This window comes from Leopardus geoffroyi, chromosome B3 (assembly GCF_018350155.1).
Source record: "Leopardus geoffroyi isolate Oge1 chromosome B3, O.geoffroyi_Oge1_pat1.0, whole genome shotgun sequence".
Classification (NCBI taxonomy): domain Eukaryota; kingdom Metazoa; phylum Chordata; class Mammalia; order Carnivora; family Felidae; genus Leopardus; species Leopardus geoffroyi.
The window spans coordinates 17,231,714-17,258,121 of NC_059337.1; the positions used below are offsets into that span (position 1 = coordinate 17,231,714).

At 44.8% G+C, this 26,408-nt stretch overlaps 1 protein-coding gene across 2 annotated transcripts in view; it reads right to left on the bottom strand.

The window, feature by feature from the left end:
• Positions 1-26,408, bottom strand: part of IGF1R (insulin like growth factor 1 receptor) — a 310,595-nt gene that overhangs the window by 102,606 nt on the left and 181,581 nt on the right. The gene's annotated exons all lie outside the window — the stretch shown is intronic.

Consider the following 26,408-nt stretch of genomic DNA (forward strand, 5'->3'; position numbering starts at 1 on the left):
AAAAATGATAAAGCCAAACCATAAGAACACGATAAACACAAGAAATCTTCAGTATACGGCAAACTGCCTCCCACTACGCCTTAAGGCTATCACCATATTATGCATAATACAACAATATATGTTCACTGATGTCCCCAAGTTGGCCAGAAATGATTAAATTATATTCACTAGACTAAGAAGGAAAGAAGTACATAATTTATGTTGGAAAGATTTCCCGCATGACAGCATATGAAAGCTGGTGTGGTAGTCTCGGCTATCCCTATGCCTTTGATGGTACTTCCTTGTCTCTTCATGCTTTCATTGGACAGACTATTGATTGAGCACATTGGAGAAACGGCTCTGAGAGGCAAGGTTCCTGCTGTCAATGGAGTTCACAGTCTCACTTGCTCAGGACCCACAGGTCTACCTGAAGAGCCTGCACCAGTGTTTGGACTTCTGTGGTCAGTGCTAGGAACTGGGTCTGAAAGAAGTTTTAACCTGGTTTTGGATCTGAGCAAACGAAATTGGCCCGAGGCTTTGATCCAACAGTTAGGAATCAGGGAGTAGTCAACACCTGAAGAATCAGTACCCATGACGAAGGCATGCGACTTTGCCTGCACAAAAATGTAACAATACAAAAGGACCGCGGAACTACACTTCCTGAATTTGCCGACTCTTTCTCCTTGTTGAGGAAATTAATTCTGACACTCATACATTCTTATATTTAGGCTATAACATCCTGTAGCTGAATCACTTTATGGTTAATCAACGCATGTAAGAATGGGATGTGTATATTCATTTAAGGAAAAACCTTAGAGATCTTGATATTGTTTGAAAAATCTACCTGATTACAAAAGCCACAACTTCATCAGAAAACCCAGACACAATAAAATGACTTTTCATTTTCTTATTGTTTTAGGAACCCACAAATTTCTTTCCCCTCTTGAGGGCAAACCTTAAAAACTGGAAATTTTTGTTTTCATGAGCTCTTTCTTGGGAGAAAACATGTAACCAAAAATTTGCTGTTCTGGGTGCAAAGCCTACAGACGGAGTACAGCAAAGGAAAGCATATATTTAAACATTCTTTAAAATGTGTTTATTTATTTTTGAGACAGAGAGAGACAGAGCATGAGCAGGGGAGGGGCAGAGAGAAAGGGGGACACAGAATCCAAAGCAGGCTCCAGGCTCTGAGCTGTCAGCACAGAGCCCAACACAGGGCTCGAACCCACAGACTGTGAGATCATGACCTGAGCCGAAGTCGGACGCTCAACCGACTGAGCCACCCAGGCGCCCCAGGAAAGCATACATTTTAAAATTGGGCATATCTTGGTTCAAATCCAGTCTCTTCTACCGACCAGGTGTGTGTGACAATGGACAACTGATTTTTTCCAGGCCTCCACTTGCTTAACAGTAAAACAATGTCAGGAGAATCCACCCCACTGGCTATTATAAAAACTAAATGAAATGTGCCTGAGCAGTTGTAGAGTAAGCTCTCAGTACATCGCTCGTTACAATGCAGGTGAATGCACTAAATTTTCACACAGCCTCCATATCCCTGCACTTTGCAGACTGGAATGATAGCACAGGGTAACTCACACTGGAGGTGCTTCTAGGTTGGACATGAGCGGCTGCTTTTTCCTTGGAAGAGAGGCTCACCTTCCCCTAAGGCTGGGCTTCCTAGTAAGCTTGAAGTTACCAAGGAACAACAACAAAATAAAAGGGCAGAAGGAAGGCAGGAGTCTGCCCTTGAGAGGGGCTTGCTTGCCATTTTTTCCTTAAGAAACGGGTGAGCCACTCCATGGCGTGTTCAAACACCTTCTAGCATAGCTGGTCCCAGATGTCAGATGGGGTTTGGAAAGAGGAAGTTTCAACATCGACTGCTTTGGCAGACACTCACGAGTTATTCAAAATAAGCTCTACGATGCTGATGGGTTAAGATGGAGTGAGAGATTTCTCCATGGCAGGCCCAGACCTAAGTGCTGCACTGGTTTGCTGCGCTGGTGTGTGGGGAACCGAGGGCCCTCTGAGGGCCTCGCCCATGTTTATCAGCATCCTGAAAGGCAGTCTCTGCCTCTGAACCCCACCATGCTCTGAGCCTTTATATCTCCATTCAATGGCTGAGATCGTCCTTGCGTACTTGGGTGGATTGATGTTATTTCTAAAGCATGCAATTCATTTCAAGAGGGGAGAGGAAGGATTAAGTTGGAAATATTTTTCTATTGAGAAGAAAAATTAAATGTAAGTGGAAATGTTTTCATGAAAATGTTTTTATATTTCAACATTTCCCCGAAGCACTCTGATCTCAATATAACACAGGACTGTGCTAGATTAGAAGGAATGAAGACAAAATGAATTTAAATAAAATTGAAACTGACCAGCCAGGCTTTATTCTCCCAACCTGATGAAAACAACAAAGCAGGGGGAACAAAAACCCCACAGATGAACCAAAAGAAGAAATGAAAATAAACTCCAATAAAATTTTAAACCTGAGAGTTTCAATTTGGTTTCAAAATTTCTAAAATCTACCTTATTTTCACAAAAGCTTTTGAATGTCCATGCATCAACAGCCACTTGATAGGACCCCAAAGACCTTGACTGCTTTCTCTCAGCCAAGAAACCCACTGGTATTCAGTTATAGAATATGACTTGCTTGTTTTATAGTTCCTAGGTTATTAGGAGTATTTAGGTCATTAAGGCTCACAGCCCAGAAAATGTGTGCAATTAGGCAGCTGGTCTAACTGATTGTGTTGCATTTTTAAAAACGTGCATGCCCCCTTTATTTGCTGTAAATATGACGGGAAAAATGAAATGTACAGGTCTTAGTTACCCTTAATCAAAATAAATACATACTTCGGGAGGAAAGAGTTTCGTCAGTTAATCTTCTGTCTGGATCTGTAGCGTCTAGTGGCCACAAGCCACAAGCGGCTATTCAAATATTTAAACTAATTAAAAATTAAATAAAATCTGAAATTCATCTCTCGGTCCCACTAGCCACATTTGGGGTGCTCTATTGCCACACGTGGCTAAGCAGCGACCTTACCGGACAGGTAAGATCTAAAACATCTGAATCATCACATAAAATTCTACAGGACAGCTCTGGTCTAGTTGAAGAACAGAGGTGTGAGCTTTGGGTATTTACATTTATTTTCGAAGACATACACAACATGGTTTACCTGAATTGGGTGGCTTCTTTAAACCCTTGTCCACTGGCACACAACCACTTTCCCTAAGCCACTTCAACGCACAAGCCAAGGAAAACCCAACATATAGTCTCTCCTCTGAATCATCTCCAGCTTACTTTCAATTATAAAACTGCTCTCTTCCCAAATAACACAACCTCTCACTCAAAAAATGAACAGCCTACTGCCTATAGAGAAAGGAGGTATTTGCAGGCAAATGGACAAATCATTATTTTTAGTTGGAAAGACCTTCCCAAGATACATTTAAATATTAACGCACATAGCAGGTGTTAAATATTAAAACACACAGCAGGCTTCCCCCTATATGGCCATCATCATACTTCTATTTATTTAACGTCTACATTCCCTGTCCAAGTGTCAGCCCGAGCTGAGCAGAAAGCAAGTGTTCTGTTTGCTGTTGTACACCCATTACAAGCACAGTGCCTGGGACAAAACAGATGCTCAGATTTTTGTGGAATGATTGAATGAAACTTAAGAAGAATGGTATTTTGCTAAAGAACAGCAAACATCCTTTTAGAGCCTGGATCCAATTCTTTTATATTTGGACAGCAATCCACCCTTTATTTTCAGATGCAAACTTAAAATAACTCAGCAGACTGATTCATGCAAGCATGCGTGCTACGGTTCAATATTTTCCATACTCAGCAATGGCTCCTTCTAAAAGGCACAGCAAAAGGCATAGCACGAAGCAGTTCACATATGCGTTCTCATCTGCCCCTCACTCTGATACCTTCTATGCTGCGAGGAGGAGGGAATCAAGGCTGAGGGAAATTAAGGGACCTGTCCAAGGTCACAAAGGTATAGACATCTAGTTGGAAAGCCTCCCCAGGTGACGAAAATGGATCATGCCCGTCATAATGCCTGCTTGTACAATTCCTGCTTGGGTCGGGAAATCTACAGTGGTCCCGGGGCACTCTTTCAAGGAAGGGAATGGCTCTGTATCTTTGCACCCCCAGAGTTTAGCAGAGCACCTGCCCTGTAGGCATCTGCAAATGTTTGCTGAAAAAAAGCTTAATAGTCCTAGTGGTTCAAGGGTACCCATGACTGGGGTCACGGGAAGGGGGGCAGAGCTGGGCACACCCCATCTCTCACCCATGGGGACAGTGGGGAATCACAGTGACCCTGCCCCCTATACGGCAGCTTCATGCTTTGGCCTCTGTGGCCATCCTGCATCAGGGGCCAGCTTGCTTCTGCAGGCCGACCAGCTGCACAGCATTGGAAGGAGCTGGCTGTACGTCAAATGTTATCATTTTTCTCACTGCTCTGAACTCCTACCCAATAACCCTGTTATTTTAAACACACACTTGATTATGAATCAGTCGGGATCCATCAGGCCCCAGGTGTTGGTCACACAACTCAGGGGCTCAGATTTTCCCTCAATTGAGGGAAATTGGCCCCAATTCCCTCAAGGCGGAAGTTCTAGAAGTCTGACCTAGAAGCATTCATTTTCATAAAAAAATCACTATTGATAAAGGAGTAAGTTCTGAAATTTACACACACAAAGAGCAGTTTTTTAAAAGAGGTATTTACTGAGGGTTTGCCGGATGGGACACAAAAGAGCGTAAGTATAACAAAAGGTGCCTGTCCTGACAGAAGGAAGATAAATGAACATTAATGGGATTCGCTAATAAGTGATTGTGCATAATTCTCAGTTAATCTCTCACTGGTCCTGTAAAGTTGGTGAAATGTCTACGTATGGCTGATAAAAACAAAGAACAACAACGCTTATGAGAACTCACACTTACTAAGTGCCTACTAGGCGCGAACTCCGTGCCAAGCACAGTTAATCCTCATGGCTCCCCCACGGGAAAGGCATTATCACCCCCTTCTACAGATGAGGAAAGACAGGCTCAGAGGGTCAGTCATGTGTTGGAGGTGCCAGTGTGTCTGGCTCAACAGCCCAGAGCACCATTATATAATAGTGCCTCTCCCCGGGACCGGGAGACACCTGGAAAGTAAAAGGTGAACATGAGATCGATGAGGACACCACAAGAATGCATCCATGTCCCATTAAGTGGGGGGAGAACATGACTCAAAAGAAAAGAAGGTGAGGAACAAGTACAGTGGGGGTAGCTTCATGAGGGACAGTGTGAAGTTGGTTCTAGAAGATGGGGCCATTTGGAACTGGGGAGGCCAGGGAAGTAAGTCCACGTGTGCTGTGGTCACAGGAGCACTGAGCACTCCGGCGGGTGGCACACAGGCCCTTGTCGGGGTTGGGGGCCTGGAGGCAAAGCCAGGCTAAAGGGCAGAGGGCTCAAAGCCCAGTCATGTGGGAAAGAAAGGGGGAACCTGACACTGGGGTGGGGATTAAAGCAGGATTTCAGGAGATTCCCCAGGTGATTCAAAACGAGTCTCAAGTCACTGAGGAGCTGAACGACCAGGGCCCTTCTGCTTCCCCTGCTTATTTGAACTCGAGAAAGCCACTTGGCTCCCAGACCGGCCTGCCCTGGCATTCTCCAGCAGGGAAACATGCTTTGGTTATTCAGACGTGACTTACTGGCACGTAGAGGCTTGTTGGCATGGAAAAATGAACAGGCTGACCTGGCCAGAAAAGAGCAGGTGACGCAAAAACCCAGCAAAAGATGAGCTTGCTGGGCCACGCTGAAAAGCAGGAGGCTCACGTGAGGGGCCACAGAGGAAAGAACCAGGAGATGATTTACCAGAGGGGGTGGGGGAGCCAGGACCTTGGGGACTTCTGGGGCCAAGCAGAGAGGCAGGTGTACTTCTTAAGGTATTTCCTTTGGTCCTTACAGGATGGCACAGACACGCTATTCCCAGCTTGTGCAGGGGAACACTGAGGCTCACAGATGTGAAATTGCCCAGCTGAGCTAATGGGGGCTCAGAGCCAGAGCAGACATCCCTACGGCACCCGCGGCGGCTTTCTGCCTTCAATCAGTTGCTAAGTTGGTAGCTCACAAGGTGCTGTGATGATGCTGCCAGGAACGTCATGGCCCTGAGGCCGAACGCTGCCCAGCTCTGGCCCTCTCCCTCACCTGCCCTCACCCCTTGACTCACAGAAGCTCTTTCTGTCAAATCGTGAAGTGACAGTTGAACCCATTCTAACAAAAACACAAGGATATACATAAACTTGATCATCTTGGAAAAATACTCCTAGCAGGGGAAAGAGTACAAATGGATGACTGGAGGAGGAAAAGGAGAGAGGAGAGGGGGAGAGGGGGGGGGGAAGGGGGGGAGAGGGAGAGAGCGAGCGAGCGAGAGACAGAAATCCAAATCAGATGTGGTGGCTAATTTGAAATAGGACATGTTTCCTGGGGCTTAAGTAGGTCTGGAAGGTGCTCTTGCAAATCCTGGCCACCACGTGCCATTCCTTACATTTATACTTGCAATGTATCTTTTCAACCCTTTTCCTTCCCTGGAAGCACCTCCAATGCCCAAGACTGAAAAAGTACACAGGCTGCAAGGCTGAGATGGGCCCCAGACTCCATTCTTCCCCCATGGCTGCAGCTCGAGAGTATGTTGCTGCAATTCCTATAATCCAAAACCCGATGCTTTCTCTCTCTGTGGCTGTGATTCAGAACACGAAGGAGGCCTAACCTCCACTCAGCAAACCAGAACCTCAAAATCGTTTTTTTGTTGAACAAGGCTTATCAGCGAATATCCCAAACCAGCCACCTTCATAGACAACTTTTCCTTTCCTTTAAAAAGAAAAGCTAAATCAGACTGGATGCTATATGGAATAGCAGCTCCTAGAATGGGCATTTTTGAACCGAATGCCACATGCTGTATTTTGCCATTTTGCCTGCGCTTCCTGCCTGGAGCCTGTGTAACAGAACAGAGGAGCCTCAGACACTGGAGCTGCTCCAGGCCACGCAAACTCCGCTCCGCATCTTCCAGGCAGCCCTGTCGCAAATAATTCATGTCCACTACGCCCCTATCACACTGAATACAACCACATTGTGCAGCTGGAAATGGGAAACCTGATTCAGATCACAGAAGAAGGTACAAAAACAGTTCAACACAATGCTGTCCCTTTTTTGAGGGGTGGGGTGTACCTATCTCAAATCTACCCGTCAGTAAAGGATTCAAGACCCATCTTGGAAGAAAACGCAGAATTAAAAGAGCATTCCATGTGTCCAAAAGCAGCAACAACAACAAAAAAACCACCCAGTCCTTCCAGAGCAGCGCCTGCCTGGGCTGCAGCGTTCCTAACCAAAATCCATCTAGCCCTTGCATGCAATTTAAAAAGGAAGCAGGATCTCCGCAGAAAATGGTGCATGTTGACAAAGCATGACTTGTCCCACATGGGCAAGAATAAAAGGAAAACAAGACTGATCACAACCCAGCTTCCTTTACTCTCCGGACCAGAGGGTGGAAAAGAAAAAGGCCAGAATAAGGGCAGGGAGGCGATGGCAATGGAGCACGGGGGCCGGGAAGATGCTTCTGCCCTACGGGATTTTGGTAAACAGCAGCCTGTAATGGCCACTGTTAGAGAGAAGGGAAAGCAGACATGGAGGGAAACGTGTTTACAACTGCAGCGGCGGCGGGCGGGAGGCAGAGGGAGGGGGGGAGGGATTCCCCGACTCTGCGCTCAGCCCGCTCCGCTCCAGCGGGGCCCCAGGGCTGGGTAGTGCTTCGAAGCCCCCACCCCCCGCTTTATTGGGGGGGCCCCACAGCTTGTTTATGGGGAAGGTTACTCCTCCTCCGCTCTGGTGATCGCGTCCCTAATACTCCTGCTGCATCCTTGCGGGATGCCCGCTTGACTGACAGCTGCTCCAGCCAGTCGCTGCCTGGGCCCTGCAGAAAGGTGGACTTTCCCAACGAGCTGATTGGACGGCGGGGAGGGCGGGCCCTCGTGATTGGCGTGCTACTCGGAGTAGAAAGTAGTAAACAACCTTGGTCCACCGCGACGGGGAGGGCGCAGGATGCCAGCTCGCTCGCCCTCGCCCCGGAGCTGGGGGCAGCACCCGAGACAAAAGGAACCCGCAGCGGGGAGGCGATGAGGAGCTGCCCAGTAAAGCAAACGCGAGTGGGCGTCCTTTAGAGCCCCTGGGCGAGATCTGCTGACTTGCAGCTTCACATCATTTTTGTTCTGTGCAAAACCGTAAAGGTTTTGTTGCCACGATTCTTACTCCTCTTCTTCTTTGGGTTTAAAAACTCTCCAAAGGGAGTGAGAGCCAATGCAGTGGACCCTCCTTCCTGCCAGCTGCACCCCTCCTCCACCTTCAGTTTCTAGTTCTGGCTTTTCTGAAGTTGATTTCAATACCTGTACTAAAAACTGTTTCCTTACACGATACGCTGTTAATGGCACAGAGGTGAATCAGATGCCCTGTTAGACCGATTCATCCCAAGTTTCTCAAGCTGTGATCTCACTCGGAGATGCCTGTGTTCCGCAGCATATATAAAAAGAAAACTTGAGACGATGGCATTAAGCTCACTTGCCAAGAAATAAATGGTTAACTCGCATTTTCCATAGAGGGTGTAGTTCACCCAGGATACTGCAGTCGAAGGTAATTCCGCCTCTGGTTTGACTTGAATCACAATCCATTCCTCATTCTGGCCTCCCAGTTTTCAGGACCCTAGCGAGAAAATCCGCAGCTTCCAGCATGGAGGCTCTGCTCTCGAGTGAGGTGGCTCCTGGGGCTGCCCCGGGAGGTGCATAATCACCTCAGAGGTCTACACAACCTCCAAAAGAGAGATTCCAGAGAGGCCCCTCCCTGTGCTGATGGAGGGCAGGGGAGGCCAGAGAAGGGGACCAGGAAGCTGGACCCAGGAGGGATCTCCACTTCACTTGTTTCCCCACTGAATCTACACTGATGATAAGCTAGGCTCTCACTGGTGGCCAGATGGTCCAAGTTTAAAACAAAAAAAAAAGGTACAAAAGACTCCCTGCAGGACAGAGCTTAGGGTAAACTGGCCACCTTGGGAGGGGGTCCTCTTCATCACCCCCAAAGTGCACACTCTCCACCAGGCTGTGGTGCCTGCCTGTTCCAACCAAGCCTCACTCCAAGCACTCCTAGGGAAACCTCTCGGCCCCTCCAGTCACCACGCCCACCCGTAAAAAGCCTGCAGAATGTGGAGTTAGCCCCCTTTGGCCCTTCCAGCCTGGCCCCAGCGCCTAGGCATGCAGCCTCCTTCCTTTCAAGCACCCCTCCCTCCAGCCACTCTGTTCCTGTCACAGGTCCCTGAGCCAGCCACACACACCCTTCCCTCAGACTGTGCCTTCTGCTTTCTAGGCCTTACCCCTGCCTGCCCGGGAGAGGCCACTGTTCTCCATCGCTTTCCCTGGCCCTGCGGAACTGCTTGGAAATCGGTCGCCTTTCTGTCAGTGCCACTGTCAGAGCTTCCAGTCCACCTTGGCAGACCCCGCGCGTCCTGAAGGCAAGGGCAATCTGGGTCATATTTTGATCTGTGCACCTCCTGGAGATACACGCCCACCATAAGCACACTCCAGTCTTGCCCGACGTTTGCAAGCCGTCCTCATTCTCCCCTTGTCCCCAGTCAGTTCCTCATGCTCTCCCACCACTGGCTCCTTGCTAATGTGTGCCCCCCCCCCACCCCGAAGCCCGGAGATCAGGAGTCCCTGCAGCTCTGCCCCTACACATCTCTCAGAGGTCCTTTCCACAGACACAGCTGCTCTCAGCTCATGCCGTTTCCTTGGCCAGTTTGATCCTTTTCTGCCTTCTCGACTCTGCAAGTTCCTATTCTGCCTAAACATCACTTCCTGCCTTGGGCAGGCCTTCCACAAGCACCCCACTCCCCGTAGAGCATTCCACAGACCCTCCGGTGCACCCTCTCCTCTCTCTAGTGCCTCTCTCTGGCAAGATTTGCTGGAAGAACCAGGGGCAGAAAGGCAGATTCACAAAGTGGTGCTCCCAGGTACCTACCAAACCAATACATTCTGGTCTCCAGACGGCCATGGGCAGTGTTTCTGGCAGGGTCCCTCTCCCTGCTCTTTCTTCCAGAAGGCTCCTTTATGTCTGCGAGTGGCTGGCTGCTTCTCAACATTTAGGTCACAGCTCAGATGTCGCCCCACCGTGCCCACCTGCTGACCACTATCACACAGATCTGTTTAATTTTCTTCATGAGATTTAACTATCATCCTTCTTATCTGACTATCCAATTGTTGGCTTTGTAGCCTGTCTCCTCCCGTCCCTGGCATGCAAGCTCCAATAAGGACAGGAACTTTTCATCTGCTGTACTCACTGTATCTTCAGCACACCTAGAGGAATGCCTGGCCCATACCGGAAGTTCCAAACTAACTTTGGGCACGATAAGGGACAACAGAGAACACATCACCCAGCAAGGTATCCTGGCAGACAGAAGCCAAGCTTTTTGGGAGGGCATGTTTCAGTAAATACCCTAAGGCTGACACTTGGGTAAACCGAAAAGAGATGGACAGGACTAAGCTCTGTGGCCTCACTCGGCCCAAAGAGTTTCAGGTGCTCTGAGAATCCCAGGGTTCCATAGCTGAAACTCACGGTCCCTGTTTGTACCCAGTAGAACATGTTATGTGTGTCATCCTGTATATACTCCCAAATGGATGAAGATTAATGGTGGGAAAGGGTACATCATTACTGACAAACTTCGTACTTTCGATAGTAAAAACCAGCCCTGCTTTAAGCCTCTTATCATAGGTACTTTTTTCTCAATTCCAATTTTTTGGTACAGGTAATAACTACATGGCTCAGAAATGAAAACAAAAATGTATCTATGAGACCCAACACAGAATCATCCTTCTCGGGGGTCTTTGCTTTCAGCATTTGCCCAATGTCAGTATTATTATTTCTCTCTTTTTACACAGATAATGACCTTCATACACACTGTTCTGCTTGTTATTTTATTCATTTACTATACCATGGAGATCTCTATTTTTTAGCACCTAAATAATATTCCACTGGATGGATAAACCTTAATTTAGTGGTTCCCAAACTTATCTGTACATTGGAATTACTTGGGGAATTTTAAAAAGACAAAGAAAGGAGCGCCTGGGTGGCTCAGTTGGTTAAGCATGTGACTTCGGCTCAGGTCATGATCTCGCGGTTTGTGGGTTCGAGCCCCACATCAGGCTCTGTGCTGACAGCTTGCTCAGAGCCTAGAGCCTACTCTGGATTCTGTCTCCCTTTATCTCTGCCCCTGCCCTGCTCACACTCTGTCTCTGTCTCTCTCAAAAATAAATAAACATTAAGGAAGGAAGGAAGGAAGGAAGGAAAGAAAGGAAGAAAGGAAGAAAGGAAGAAAGGAAGAAAGGAAGAAAGGAAGAAAGGAAGAAAGAAAGAAAGAAAGAAAGAAAGAAAGAAAGAAAGAAAGAAAGAGAAAGAAATCTGTATCCCACCTTCCAGAGCCTGATTTCACTGGTCTGGGGTGTGACCTGAACTTTGAGATTTAAATAAATAAATAAACAAACAAACAGACAAACAAATAAATAAATCCTCAAGTGATTCTAGTGAGCACATAAGTTTGGGAGCCATTGTCCTAACTCAGGTATCTATTTCCTTATTGATGAATATTTGGGTTATTTCTCGTCTTTTGCCATATCAAACAGTGCTATAATGAATAATTTTGCATAATTGTCCGTTTGCATGTGTACAAGTATATCTGTTGGGTAAATGTCTTCTCCAAAGTTGCTGAGTCAAAATGTGTGTGTGTGTGTGTGTGTGTGTGTGTTTTAAGTATGAAGATTAGCTTTTTGTCAGTGATAGAAGCTGCATGTATCTTTCCCAGCTTGGCATTTGTCTTTGCTTATGGTTTCTGGCTATGCAGATTTTTTTTGTTTTTGCTTTTTTAAAAAAATCCATGCTTATGGATATTCTCTTTTCTGGCTTCTGGATTATGTATTGCAACTAAAAAGGCCTTCCCCACCCCAGGGTTATAAAGGAATTCCCCCGTGATCTTTTAGGACTTTTATCGTTTTGTTGTTTATATTTTTACCTTGGATCTATTTGGAATGATGGCGTATGGTATGATGGATGGACCCAACTTGATTTCTTTTCCAAATGGCCACCCAAGCCCCAGTGCCAGTAAGTGAAGCATTCATCTTTATCCAAATGATTTCAGAGGCTACCTTTATCAAACACTAAATTTCCATATGCACTTCTGTCTATATTTGGACTGTCGATTCTGTTCCACTGGCCTGTCTCTTCATGCACCAGCACCTCCATGTTTTAATTAAGACTCTACGGACTATTTTAATATCTGATAAGGCTAGGGCTCCCCACTGTTCTTCTACAGTTTTCTTAGCTATCTTGTTTTTTTCATGACAGCTTTAGAATTAGTCTAATTAGAAAAAAAGAAAACCCTGTTGGTATTTGGATCACAGTAAATTTATAAATTAACTCATGAAGAACTGACATCTTGATAATGTTGATTATTCCCATCTAATAATATGGTATGTCTTTCCATTTACTCAAGTTGTCTTTTGTATTGTTTAATAGCATTAAGTTTTCTGTTGTTTTTTTTTTAAATGTTTATTTTTGAGAGAGAGAGAGAGGAGAGACAGAGAGTGAGTGGGGGAGGGGCGGAGAGAGAAGGAGACACAGAATCTGAAGCAGGCCAGGCGCCTGGGTGGCTCAATCGATTGAGCCTCTGACTACAGCTCAGGTCATGATCTTGCTGTCTGTGAGTTCGGGGCCCACGTCCAGCTCTGTGCTGACAGCTCAGAGCCTGGAGCCTGCTTCAGATTCTGTGTCTCCCCCTCTCTGCCCCTCCCATGCCCATGCTCTGTCTGTCTCTCAATAACAAATAAACATTAAAAAAAAAGAAAAAAAAAAAAAAAAAAAAAAAGAATGTGAAGCAGGCTCCAGGCTCTGAGCTGTCAGCACAGAGCCCGACACAGGGGTTGAACCCATGAACTGTGAGATCATGACCTGAGCTGACGCTTAACCAACTGAGCCACCCCGGCACCCCAGTAAAGTTTTCTTGTTAATCCTTAGGTATTTTCTCTTTTTGTTTTCATTGGAAATATAGAGTCTTTTCTTCTATAATATCTTCTAACAAGTTACTCGCATATTGTAGGATTGTGTTATGGCTAAACTGTTTACGTTGTTTCTAGCAGAGGAAATTCTATTCTGTGCCTTTAGAAAAATACAATGGGATGGAAAAAAAAATCAAAGGTTGAATATTCTCAACAATAAATAGAGGAGAGGTTCCTAATCAACCATCTAAATAACCCATTTTGAGATGGCATTCACAAAATAAGCAAATCAAACGGTGTGGGCATACTGTTGGAGTGGCTAAGGCAGGACTCTGGCAAAGAGAAGATGCTATTCCTTAAGCTTTAGACCCAACAGGTTTAGAGGGGCTAGGGAAAATACACAGAAAAAGAATTAACGACTGATCTAACAATCATGAATAGCTGATTTCATGCCTTCCAAAAGGCCTGCAGAGGACGGTAATATCTTAGCTACATTGTCATATATTAGCAGTGCATATATGGAAACCAGGTAAACTCCAAGGAGATTGGCACTTGAGTAGGAACAGGTAAACTGTGGGTAATGGACTCAACCTCTCATGAGGTGACTACTCAAGGTGGTATTTACAAGTCAAGAAATTGCTTCCTTTCCCATCACCATATGTTTTAAAGAGGCATCCCTCTAAGAATAACCAAACTCTCAGGGTGCCTGGGTGGCTCAGTCGGTTAAGTGTCAGACTTTGGCTCAGGTCATGATCTCATGGTTCGTGAGTTGGAGCCCTGCTTCCAGCTCTGTGCTGACAGCTCACAGCCTGGAGCCTGCTTGTGATTCTGTGTCTCCTTCTATCTCTGCCTCTCCCTGGCTCACACTCTGTCTCACTATTCCTCAAAAATAAATAAATGTAATAAAAAAATTAAAAAAAGAATAACCAAACTCTCACTCAAAACATACAGTTTTCTAATCTAGAGATCCCAACTTTAAACATCAGAGCTGTATGGGCACAGAGACAGATGCATGGCTTGGCTCCCCTCTCGGACAGGACTCACCGTCCAGCTGCACAGTGTCACTAGCTGACAGCCTCCAGCTGCTGGCTCTCCTAGGATCCACTTCAGCTTTTGGCCAAGGTCACACTCTTCTTAGGGCAGCCCCTGAGCATGGCAATGGTCCTAGGGACCTAGTTATATCTATCCAACAAGGGACTCCTCAAATGGACCCCCTTTGCTCGGAGCTCCTTAAGGGCTGGTAAAACTTTCGTCAGATCAGAATCCTGGTCAGATGCCCCCTCACCTCCAGCCCACATCCATCGTCTCTTACTCCCCTGTCCCTTGTGCAAATGTTGCTCTTTAGTAAATCTTATACATTCGTAACTTCACCTTCAAGTCTGCTGGAAATCCCAACCTGCAATGACAGTGCTTAGGAAATGTGGGAGGGGCGTTAGGGTGGCTCACTGGGCTAAGTGTCTGCCCTTTGATCTCAGCTCAGGTCTTGATCTCAGGGTTGTGAGTTCAAGTCCTGTATTGGGTTCCGTGCTAGACATGGAGCCTACTTAAAAGAAAAAGAAAAGGAAAAAAAAAAAAAAGGAAATGTTGGGAGAAAAGGAGGAAATAAAAATCCCCCCATGATGCAGGACCAGACAATTCTGGAACTGGAAATAGAAAGGCCTCAAATCACAAATCTATGGCTGTATGTGAGCATTTACTGAAGGCTGGGCAGTTACATAGTTTGTCTGGCTTAATTTGTCCTCCCGTCCACCTGAGGCAGCAGGTATGATCATTTCCATTTTACAGACAAGGAGTGCCTGATGCAAATATGTGGGAGAACTCAGATTCAAATGCAGGCAGGTCTTTTGGGTTCCAGAGCCTTTCTTTTCCTGCTGGTGCACCGTCCAACACTCTTAGTTCATCAGCAGAGTCATGGTGCTGATGCAGTTTGGAGCTGGCATGGCACCCCGGGTGCTTCTGTACCTACACTTAGATACCTCCTTGTAAACAACGGCCTGTTGTGTCTTTGTCTTTGGAGCAGATATAATAATTGGGAGCCAAGTACCATGTCCCTGGGTCAAGGCTGTTCTTTGTTTATGCCAAGCCAATAACAGAGCATTCACAAATTTGTTTAAACATCTCCTGAGAAAATGTTTGTGCCATTTCCCCTGGTCGCACTGACTGATTAAACCGGTAAAATTAATCTTGGGTGGGGGGCACAAGAGAGGGTTCTCCGGTGGCTTTCCAGCATTGTGTTGAGACAGCGTAAGAGAAGCAGGGCGACCCTGGCTGGAGTGCATCCCTGAGTCCAGCAGTCACCTTCTTCTCCACGCGGGGAGAAGAGAAACCCGGGCTGTGTGAGCCAGAGACTGGACAGCACCTCCTGTATCACTTTGTGGTGGCGCTGAGGAAACCAAGCCAACAGGCCAGCCCAAAGTCAGCCACTGGTTAGTGGTGCTACGGGGCAGACATCTTCACGTTTCCTGTCCCTAAATTCCTCCCACTGTAGTTCGTTATAGGCACTAAAGGAAAGATTATGTTTAACTACATTACCCTTAAATTCTCTCCTACCTCCTTTATTATTTAGTAAAGCTGCACTGTGGTGCCTTTACACTGGCCACTGCCCAGGGAAGCGTGACCACATCGGGGATGCCTCGATCACTTTATCAGCTAGCAGAAGCACCAAGGAATTAGCAGAGGATGTTAAAGCTGCTAAACAACACAAATTACAAATGGATCGTCAGCGCACGGACACGTTCTGCTCTGTATGCACGGCTTATGGGACTGGAGTAATTTCGAATTTTTATAAGCCATTTGAAAGAGCACACTCTGATATTAATAAGAGGGTGGGGAGAAAAATATATATAATCAAAGAAAGCTTCTTTCTTTTGGTTGATATCAGAGAAGCTATAGAAAAATCAGCAACACATCTTTTAGAAAAAGCCAAGATTAAGTGAAAACAGCCACTGGTAATAGTCACATGATGACAAAAGAAAAATACAAAAAAGAAAGAAAAAAAAAAAACAGGCAAGGCAACCCAAGGACGTTGTGAAATTGCAGGCCTTAATCAAGCTCATACCTCTAAATTTTTATTTTGCAAAGCTTCCAATTCAATTTTATAGTACAAAAATTTCGTCAGTTAGGGGACATTTAATATTCACTGTATCTACTATGAGCGAGAAAAAAATAACTTAGAAGAGCTTTTAAAAAATACTACTTTGGAACACTTATGGGCAAACAAGAGTTGGAGCATTAGTCACTGTAATTTCCCCACCAAGATCACTAGGTGAGGTGTTCAAAAACTGATAGAGGTAAGTGATGATTCAGCTGCAGAAGAACAGTAAGTTGCCAATCAACTGCAAATAGAGTGCTTCGCACGCTCATCTTAACTGGCAGGAAAGGTTGCAAATCAGAAAGACAGAGAAAGTGGGGGAGGGAGAAAGACTATACAAGGGTGGCAGGGCAGACAGACGGACTCGATTTCCAAATTGCACACATAGAAAGCTCCTCAACAGTTATCATGCCAGTCCTGATCCTGGATTAGGGTAAACGAAAGACAAATTCCTCGGCACAATTCCCTGGGAAAGTCAGAATGTGTACCGTTCATAGCCACAGATGGACATGGTGTTAAAGGTGTATGTACCATGCCTCTCCCTACTCTCAGTTACTGAGCCCCTTCTGTATAGAAGATAACAAGAAGAGTTTGCAAAGTTTTGGGCACTGCCCAGATCTTTCTCTGGGCAGATCCTTAACGAGGCCAAAATATTCACTGTAACTTCATTTCAAATGAGGTGCTGGGTATGTTAATGAGCTTAATTGTGGATCATTTCCCAATGTATATGCATATCAAAACATCAAGTTATTCCCCCCTCGGTGAGGTGGTCAATTATTTTCATTTGTCAATTACACCTCAATAGAGCTGGGGGGAAAAAAACAACCCTTCCATGAAATCCTTTGATGAATCAGCATGTGGTGTGTGGAGAGGGTCTGGAGGGGGCCTGATGATGCCCTCAAGCCTTCCCTTTGACATTTCTCAGCTTATCTCAGAGGGCTGGCTGTAGAATTACTAATATTTTAAACAATGCAAATGTAATTATAGTTGGAGTACATTTTCTACAGAAGGAAGAAAAGATTGGCATTTAGAAGCTTCATTAAACTTTTGGCCTTTTTCAAGGCTAAATGAATCTTAGAGAAGAAATAAAAAGTTCCCATTGATTGATTTAAAAACAGATTTCTTGCAATTAGCAGATCTACATCTGCGAAAAAGGAAGCATTAATAACTAATTTCAATAATCTCTCACCTTCTCTAAGTATTTCATGAAGGGTGTGTATCTCTTTCTCTATAGAGTGTATATGTTATGTATATATTACTCAGCAAAACTTAATTTTTCATTTTCTAATATTAAGGAAACGTTAGTTATATTTGCACAGGGGTGACTAGCTGAGGCAACTTATTTACAAATAGGCATGTCTGCTAGAAGATTGGGAAAAATGTATTCTTCTATACTGACATGCCCCTCACCCTAAACCCCAGTTACTTTTTTTTTTTTTTTTTTTTTTTTTTGGTCAGCAGAAGAGTTATAAGAGCACCTTTGGAGAATATAAAAGTGTTCAGCACTTAGAATATACCTTTTCTCCTGCTTCTTATCCCAACATACAAATCGGGATGATGTGTTAAAAAGATGCGACCGAATTATCATATTCTCTTCATCTTCCAAATTTATTTAGACTTGCTATCCTGCTCTTTCTCTGCAATTTCCTCTGCTTTTCCTTTTGTCAGTAAACTAAATTACTTCTCCTCCCACATGCATAAAAGCATTAATTTATAAAACACATAGCCATATGTCATATCTCATGTAATCCTATTTTACATTTCACTGCCGCCCGGACTTATCTAACATGAACAAATAGATATTATTTACTGTAGTCAGAATGAGAATTATCTAATGCCACTTACATAGCCATAAATTGATTTTTGATTAATGTTTAAGCAAAAAGCAAACAAGCCCATCTGCTCTGGAAACAAACAAACAAAAGGAAGCGGGAACACAGTTCACAGGAATTTCTTCGGTATTAGTATGTTTCGGCTGCTGGTGAGAATTCTTTTCTCCATTGCTATTATGAAAACGTACTGCTGACAAGAATATAATTCTATATCTAGATGTAGTTTCTCCTCTAGCAACTGTTCACTTAATAGACTATTTCTTACTTATGGTAAAATAAAAACCAATCCCACTCTGAAGAAAGCTCAGAAGAAACCAGCAGTGAATTTCTTCTGGACCACACAGTGCTAGCAAAGGAACTCTCACATGGATATGTTTTGTTGTTGTTGTTGTTTGTTTGTTTTTGTTTTTTTTTCCTTCTTCTGTAGGGGCTGCTTCTTTGTGGTCAAGTTAAGAATGAAGGGAAGCTAGGTATCCTGTCTACACAGGGAAAGCGAGTGTGGAGGAAGACTTAAAAATATTTGGAACTGTCACTGGATATATGAAATTTCCTTTTCAATGCAATCCAGAACTGGCAAGCCCCTAAACCAATGTGAAATAGAGAAAAAACAAACAAACAAACAAACAAAAAAAACCAAGAAAAAAAAAAGCTCTGTCCTATTTATTTCTGTAATCTCCAGGGCATGCTCAGTGTCAGGCACACAGCCCAGGGCACCCTAGTCTAGGCTGATGGACAGTTTGACTCCACTTAGAGAGAGTTCACCCTACTCCTACTATGGCGGTAAGAAAACATCCTGCCACATCAGGTGGGAGTCTTACTAATACGGATGAAATGCCAGTATTCTTACTTTCAGGCAGAAAAAAAAGATATGCAAAAAAGACTATCCCTGGTGATTACATTTTGAACACAAATAAACAGCAGGTTAAAGGAAGAAAGGTTGGCTAAGAGCTTTTTCAGCAACCAGAATGACACAAGAACGCACATGCCGGTGAACAAATAGAGGACACACCTTATTGCCATGAGAAGAAGAAATTTAACTTGCAGCTTTCCAAATTAAATGCTCCATCTGATTACAAAAAGAACACTTGAAATCCCATTCGCCAGGCTATATACTATACCGCCCTTTGTTAAAAGCATGAAGACAAAAGAGTGCGGTGGAGTTTCTACAGATTTTCTACAAATATTTACTCCCGGATTAAGAGAGATACTGTTAAAGTGAACGAGTCATGTTGTGATTATGTTTCAACTTTGGAAATCTTGGGCTCAAAGGAGAATGCTTGCACGAATCCTAGCGCACCTCCATAAAAAGGACTCTGTAACAGGGTTTTGTTCTAAGAGTTCATTTCAAAATTGTTCCTTAAAGCATTACACACACACACACACACACACACACACACACACACACACACACACGCGTTGGCCTATGGAACAAGGATCTTTGTCTTTCTTTGCCAAAAGACAGTGTTTCTTGAGGCCTGTTTTTGCCTTCGACGGACAGTTCTGATTTCGGCTTCAGAAAAATAAGTACATGGCTGCCATAAACTGGAAAGAGAAAAACCTCAAGCAGAGACTGTTAACATATCAATTACATCAACCTTTTTTAAAATTACAACTCTGCATTTCATTATTCTTCAGGCGAAATGAGTACCTTAAGTTTAGAGCGTCAGGTAAACAAAAACCTTTCACTGTCCCTGGTTCCGAAGTTTGTTTTTATAAACATTCTCCTTGTCCCCCAAACCAAACTATAGCAGAACAATGGTCCTGTTGTTGAGCTCGGCCTTGACCTCTACGGGACAATAGATTGTTTTTCTCTTAGCCTACTCTGGGTGAAATTAGTTTTAATAAGGAAGTCTCTCCCTTATTAAAGGATGTAAAGGAGTAAAAACAAATTTAAAAAATGAATGCACATAGCATAGATTTCTATGCTTAGGTTGCTCAAAAATGGTGGGTGCTCGGCTTGCCAGAAAAGCACGTCACCTGCTTCTGCCTCTCTCTAGGGATAGAGATTAAGAGGTCTGTTCTGGAATTTTCCAAGGAGGCCATTTTCAGTATCATAACAGGGAACTTTCTAGTCAGGATGTTGTTACTCCTATCTACCGGGAAAAACAAAACAAAAGCAAAATGAAACACACAGAAAATTGCTTCTAAAGGAGTCATAGGAAGGAGTTGATCTAGAAGGAAGATGCCTGGAGTCATCCCTTTTTAGGAAGACAGAAAGGCCAACAGTTCTTGAGCCTCAGGAAGCCAACAGTACAGAAGCTAGTAAGCGGGGAAGTCAGGGAGAAGCCCCTTTTCCAGAACATTTCGAGGAGCAGATGAACTTTAAAAAAAAATTTTTTTTTTAATGTTTATTTATTTTTGAGAGAGAGACAGAGTGTGAGCCGGGGGAGGGGCAGAGAGGGAGGGAGACACAGAATCCGAAGCAGGCTCCAGGCTCTGAGCTGTCAGCAGAGCCTGATGTGGGGCTCGAACTCACAAACTGTGAGATCACTACCTGAGCCAAAATCAAGAGCCGGACACTTAGCGGACTGAGCCACCCAGGCGCCCCTGGATGAACTTCTTTTCTAAATGTACAAACGCAGCAGGGGCGTGGCCCCCATGTGTCAAGGAAGGGAAGCACCCACTACTCTGGCCCTGCAGCAGATGACCAGAATGAACCCGGCAGCTTGCTCCTCACAGGCACTCCTCAAAGACTTCCACACGTTGTTTGTGTCTCTGCTTTTGAAGGCTCTCAATCTGCAGAGGAGTGGCTAAACAGGCACACCTACCAACCCGAACTCCTTCCAGATGGTGACGAGGCTGAACATGAGACAAGACTAGAGAAATGGCTTTCTTGGTAGCCTGTAGAAATGTACTCGCGCGGGGGCAGCGGTGGGGGGCGGGCACCTGGGTGGCTCAGTGGGTTAAGTGTCTGACTTCAGCTCAGGTCATGATCTTGCAGTTTGTGAGTTCCAGCCCCGGGCTCTGCAGTGGTGGTGCAGAGCCTGCTTGGGATTCTCTTTCTCCCTCTCTCTCTGCCCCTTCCCCACTTGTGCCCCGCCCCCACTCTCTATCTCTCAAAATAAATAAATAAACTTGGGGAAAAAAAAAAGAAATGTACTTGATAACTCCACTGTGATGGTAAGACTGATTTTTAACACACACACACACACACACACACACACACTTAAAAAAAACTTACTGGTAAAGCCAGGTCCCTTCAGTACATCTTCTCTTTTTTTTTTCCTAAAGGTTACAAGTTACTCACTTTTTTCACTGGTTTAGATAATGCCAGAAGAAATAAGACACTACGTAAAGCTTATTTTGCTACCACAGACAGTGGCATTTTAAGGCAGTGGGGCTTGATAAAAGCACACACTGTTTGTGCAAGTGTCTTGCACCAACAATGGCTCTCACGTCGTGTGCTTTGGACTCACTGAATACTCCCTTCTGGAATGCCCCCACTCAGGAGGCTGTGGGGGATTCCTGAGAGCCTGCCCTACCCCAGCCGTGCCAGCAATAACGTCCAAGGAGGCAGAAAAGAACGGACGTGCAATTAAAACTACAAGGGGAATGATTTTTTTTTTTTTTCAACGTTTATTTATTTTTGGGACAGAGAGAGACAGAGCATGAACGGGGGAGGGGCAGAGAGAGAGGGAGACACAGAATCGGAAACAGGCTCCAGGCTCTGAGCCATCAGCCCAGAGCCCGACGCGGGGCTCGAACTCACGGACCGCGAGATCACGACCTGGCTGAAGTCGGACGCTTAACCGACTGCGCCACCCAGGCGCCCCAAGGGGAATGATTTCTGTAGGCAAAGTTAATCACAGGAGGGCTGTGTCAAAGTTTGGTGCGAACAACTGAGTTTTTAGAAGGGACCTGGAAAAAAAGAGTTAACCGCAAGATAAATAACATGCTAAAAAGTCTGGATTATGCCTTTAAAAAAATACTACAGATAAAATGACAGCAGGCAAATGATTTTCCTTCCAAAATGAAAGGACCCAGGGACCATTTTATTTATTTTTTTATTAAGTAGACTCCACGCTCAGTGTGGAACCCAATGCGGGGCTTGATCTCATAACCCTGAGATCAAGACCTGAGCTAACACCAAGAGCGGGACACTCAAAGCATTGAGCCACCCAGGCTCCCTGACGCAGGGACCATTTGAGCAAAGACATCCACTCACTTGATGACGTGACCAATACCCAAGGGGAAGTTGGGAAAATGACAAGAGAGGTGATCACCACTCCACATGGCAGAGGATGGCTTGGCAGAAGCAGGGGTTTATGGAGATATTCTTCTGGATGCCTCTCCTGGCACCCAGTTCCACAGGTCTGACTGAGAGATGGCTGTTTAGTGCATGGATGAGGCAGGGGCCCCTCCGTCCTGTCATTAATGGGGGCAAAGTAGACACAGGGGCTGTTGTGTCTTTCCTACCACTACCTTCCCCACTATCCAGGATACTGCTCGTCACTAAATCTACAAAGAAGGGGAACACAACCTCGTGACAAAGAAGGGCTATTTGTCTCCCCAAACATTTTGTCTCCTTCCTCTACACGAAGCTAGTGGAATATGTGACGCTCAGTAGCGAATGCCCCTAACATTTTCACGTCTGAGGCACACAGAGCGGAGATACCACTTCAGCTGTCTGAAACATTCAGCCAGATTCAGTGTTTGTGTGTCTGTGCGGCAGGGAGGGGACTTCTAATAAGAGGCAGTGGAGAACAGGGTCTAAGAGTATGCAGTCTGGAGCCAGACTGCCTGGGTTCAAATCCCAGGCCTGCTACTTACTGGCTGTGCTTCCTTGGTCAAGCTACTTACCCGCTCTGTGCCTCCATTTTCTCACCTCTGAAGTGGGGATAACAACCGCATCTCTGTGAAGACTGAGTGGGCATGTGTAAAGTGCTTAGAATAGCACCTGGCACATGGTACGTGCTGAGTAAGTGCCGGCTATTGTTGCCATCGAAGTGTAAGCTTGCCAGGAACAGGAATGAGAATCTTGGATGGTTAACAAGCTATAGCTTGGCTGGCAGTGCCATCTGTGAAACCCAGTGGCCTTTTCACCCCTTAACCGTCCTCTAGTCACCCTGCCCTTGGTGGCCCTGGCAGGAGTTCGGGGTTGAGTGGGGACCGAGGCACCTGAGACTCACCCGGCAAAAGCAGGAGCCCCATCTCCCCAACAGACACCGTGGACCAAATTCTTGTATTTGTCCAAGATCACATGAGTGGTCACAAGAGGAAAGCTGAGGGACAGGAGAAGAGAGGCTCGGGCAATGACAAGGGAGCCTGAGTGTCTCCCCCAGGATGGCAGCCAGCTGCCATCTGGCTAGAGGCTTATTTAAGTTGTCCTAAGTCTCATTCTAAAGGGATTCTCTGGGCACTGGGGCCTACAAACACATGCCGCTGAGGGAGGCAAGAGTGACACTATGATAGTATCAACAATGGTCCGCTGCCCTTTGGCCTCAGAGTGCTGCAAAGGTCTTGATGGGCCAGTGAGAAGACCACTAAAGCACAGGCTTCAAACAGCCATTCGGGAACCTTGCTCAGCTGCACGCAGGCTGCCACTGACCTTCTAAATAGCAAGTTTGGAATTCAAGAAAGCAATCTTAGACTTCCTTACCATTCCCATCCCTTAAATATGCATATTCCAATAAGTCCTAGAATAGACTTAGTTCTTAACACTCCATTTTCAAGTGCAAAACCTGGAGTGAGAGGCAGAGAATTTCCCAGGGTCATGTGTAAGTTTGCACTGTTTTACGGGCAAGATGCAGAGAACGTTCTAACTTCCATCTTTCTAAATATAGTTTGGCTACCATCCCTGTTGAGGCCTCTAATTTGATCCCGCAATTTTAGTAGCTGTGCATCAATAATAAATATATCATTATCATCACTTGGTAGAACTGATGTCAAATGTCTCTCTTATCTCCTTGCAGGACAGCCAACTTTTGATAATCTGTGGTAAGCATGGCCAAAGAGCATGGTTAATTGAAATCTACAGATAATCTTAGAAATTCCTTTTAGCCACTAATATCAATTTCTTCCCTTTTTCTAATCTTTACCTTAGACTTCTGGTACAGCTCCAAAGAGATACATTTCATTCCATTCACTGATCGCCCAACCTTTGGTTAAGATGCTAATAAAAACTGAGATGGTCAAATGCAGACAGATGAGAAAGAAAGAGATCTGCATGATATCCTAAATCAGTAATGAGAGAAAATAAAAAGGCTGAAATCAGAAAGTCTAAATTCTTTCTAATAAAGGTGGACCCAAAACACGTTCTATATAATATATTACTAAATAAAGGCTGTTTGTAAAGAAATAGTTTTAAAAAAAAATCAGTCTCAGAAAGACTCTCAAGCCATAAAAGCTATTTTGTAAATTGTCTAAAAGGTTTGGCAATCCAATGGATCCAAATCAGAATTGTTGTCAAGGCAGTTTATAGAATGTCAGTGTCATGTGAAAAAAGCATTCTTTGGATCCATTTGATTGCTAGCCTTTTAGCAGTTAAAAGACCGCTCCATTCTTTGTAAATCACCTTCAGCCACCCAGAAAGTTACCTGGAGAAAAATATGGTTAAAGAATCTGTTCAGGGGAGAAGGGCACCTCTTATAGAAAAATCCCAATGAATAAATATAGAAGGACAAAGAAAATTGCCATTAGGGTGTCAGAGCAACAATTGCTACAGGTAAGCAACACCAATGGAAGCTAAAATTAGTGAGTGATGAGAAGTAGGACATTTGCACTGTCTCCAAGTATCACCCCCCATACCCAAGACATTAGGTGCAAAGGGGAAAGTAGTAACTACAGTGGAGAAACTTGGCAGACACCCACCACCTTAACCAAGTGACCAAGCTTACCATCACTAGTGGTACACATACTGACATCACCCTGATACGATGCACTGAGGAGGACACAACATCACTCTTGTGGTATTCTTCCCCCAAACACAGACATTGAGTCTGATTAGGAGAAAACATCAGAGAAGCCCAAGTTGAAGAGCATTCTACAAAACAACTGATCAATAATCTTCAAAAGTGTTAAGGTCATGAAAAACAAGGAAAGATGGAGAAACTACCACAACTGGAAGAGACTAAGCAGATACAGTAAATAGATGCAATGAACAATCCTGAGGCTAGAAAAGGACATTCATGCCCAAACTGGTGAAATCTGAATACACTCTAGTTAAGAGTATTGTGCCAATGTTAATTTCTTGGTTTTGATCATTGGATTAGGGTTATGTCTGATGTCAATGTTAGGGATAACTGGGTGACATTTTGGATACTGTGTGTAGTTTTTCAACTGTTGTGTAAGTCTAAAATTATTACAAAATAAAAAGTTAAAAAAAAAAAAAGGAAAGAGGAACTGTTCAGTTCACCCCTGGAGAGTGGAGTCACCCTCACTACAAAGGTGCTGGTTGTTGTTCCAGCTCTCCAGATTTTCCTCACTCGATGGATTTTATCATCTTTGGTAGCACTAATATTACACAGTTGAAATTCAAATTGGGTAGAATGAAGGATGAACATGAATAAAGAAGTCGCACTGATGCTATAGAAAGAGTGATAACTGAGAAATTAAAAAATTCTAAGTAATTTACACCACCCTCATGATTCACAATAACCCCCATCCCAGGCCCCCACCCTTTTCGTGGGCAAACCTCCCTCAACAACACTGCAGTAATTTGGCAAGACTCCAACACAAACACTCCTTATTCAGAACTTGGCTTTGTAGAAAATGCAGTTCCGACAAACTTTTAGTAAATTACGGAAGGATGCAGAGGCCCCATTCCACAGAGAGAACTGGGGACCGGGTGTTCTTCCCAGACCTCACCTGCATGAGGAGGCTGCCAGGATGCCTCCCATTTTCCACTCCTTCCTGACTTCCTTAATAGTCTAAGTCAGTATCACTTGTTACCAGGAACTGCAACTTTTCCCCACTCTTTGATCTATTGTGCCTAAAATTTAACTGAAATTGAACTTAACTAAACTGAACTCTTTGTGTGAACAAAAACAATTTTATGGGGCGCCTGGGTGGCGCAGTCGGTTAAGCGTCCGACTTCAGCCAGGTCACGATCTCGCGGTCCGTGAGTTCGAGCCCCGCGTCAGGCTCTGGGCTGATGGCTCCGAGCCTGGAGCCTGTTTCCGATTCTGTGTCTCCCTCTCTCTCTGCCCCTCCCCCGTTCATGCTCTGTCTCTCTCTGTCCCAAAAATAAAAATAAACGTTGAAAAAAAAATTAAAAAAAAAAAAACAATTTTAAACAACAGTAGAAAAACCTACCCTTGCAGAGAGGAACAATTACTCCTGGAGGAAATCTCCACTGTAAAGCCATGTGTTAAAATCAGCCCATACTGCAACTATCTCCTGAAGGGTAACAATGAGAGAAGGATGACTGAAGACAAGTGCTTCTACTGTGCCAGTAAGTTAATGGCAGGTGGTCCTACCTGTATAGTTGTAGCCTC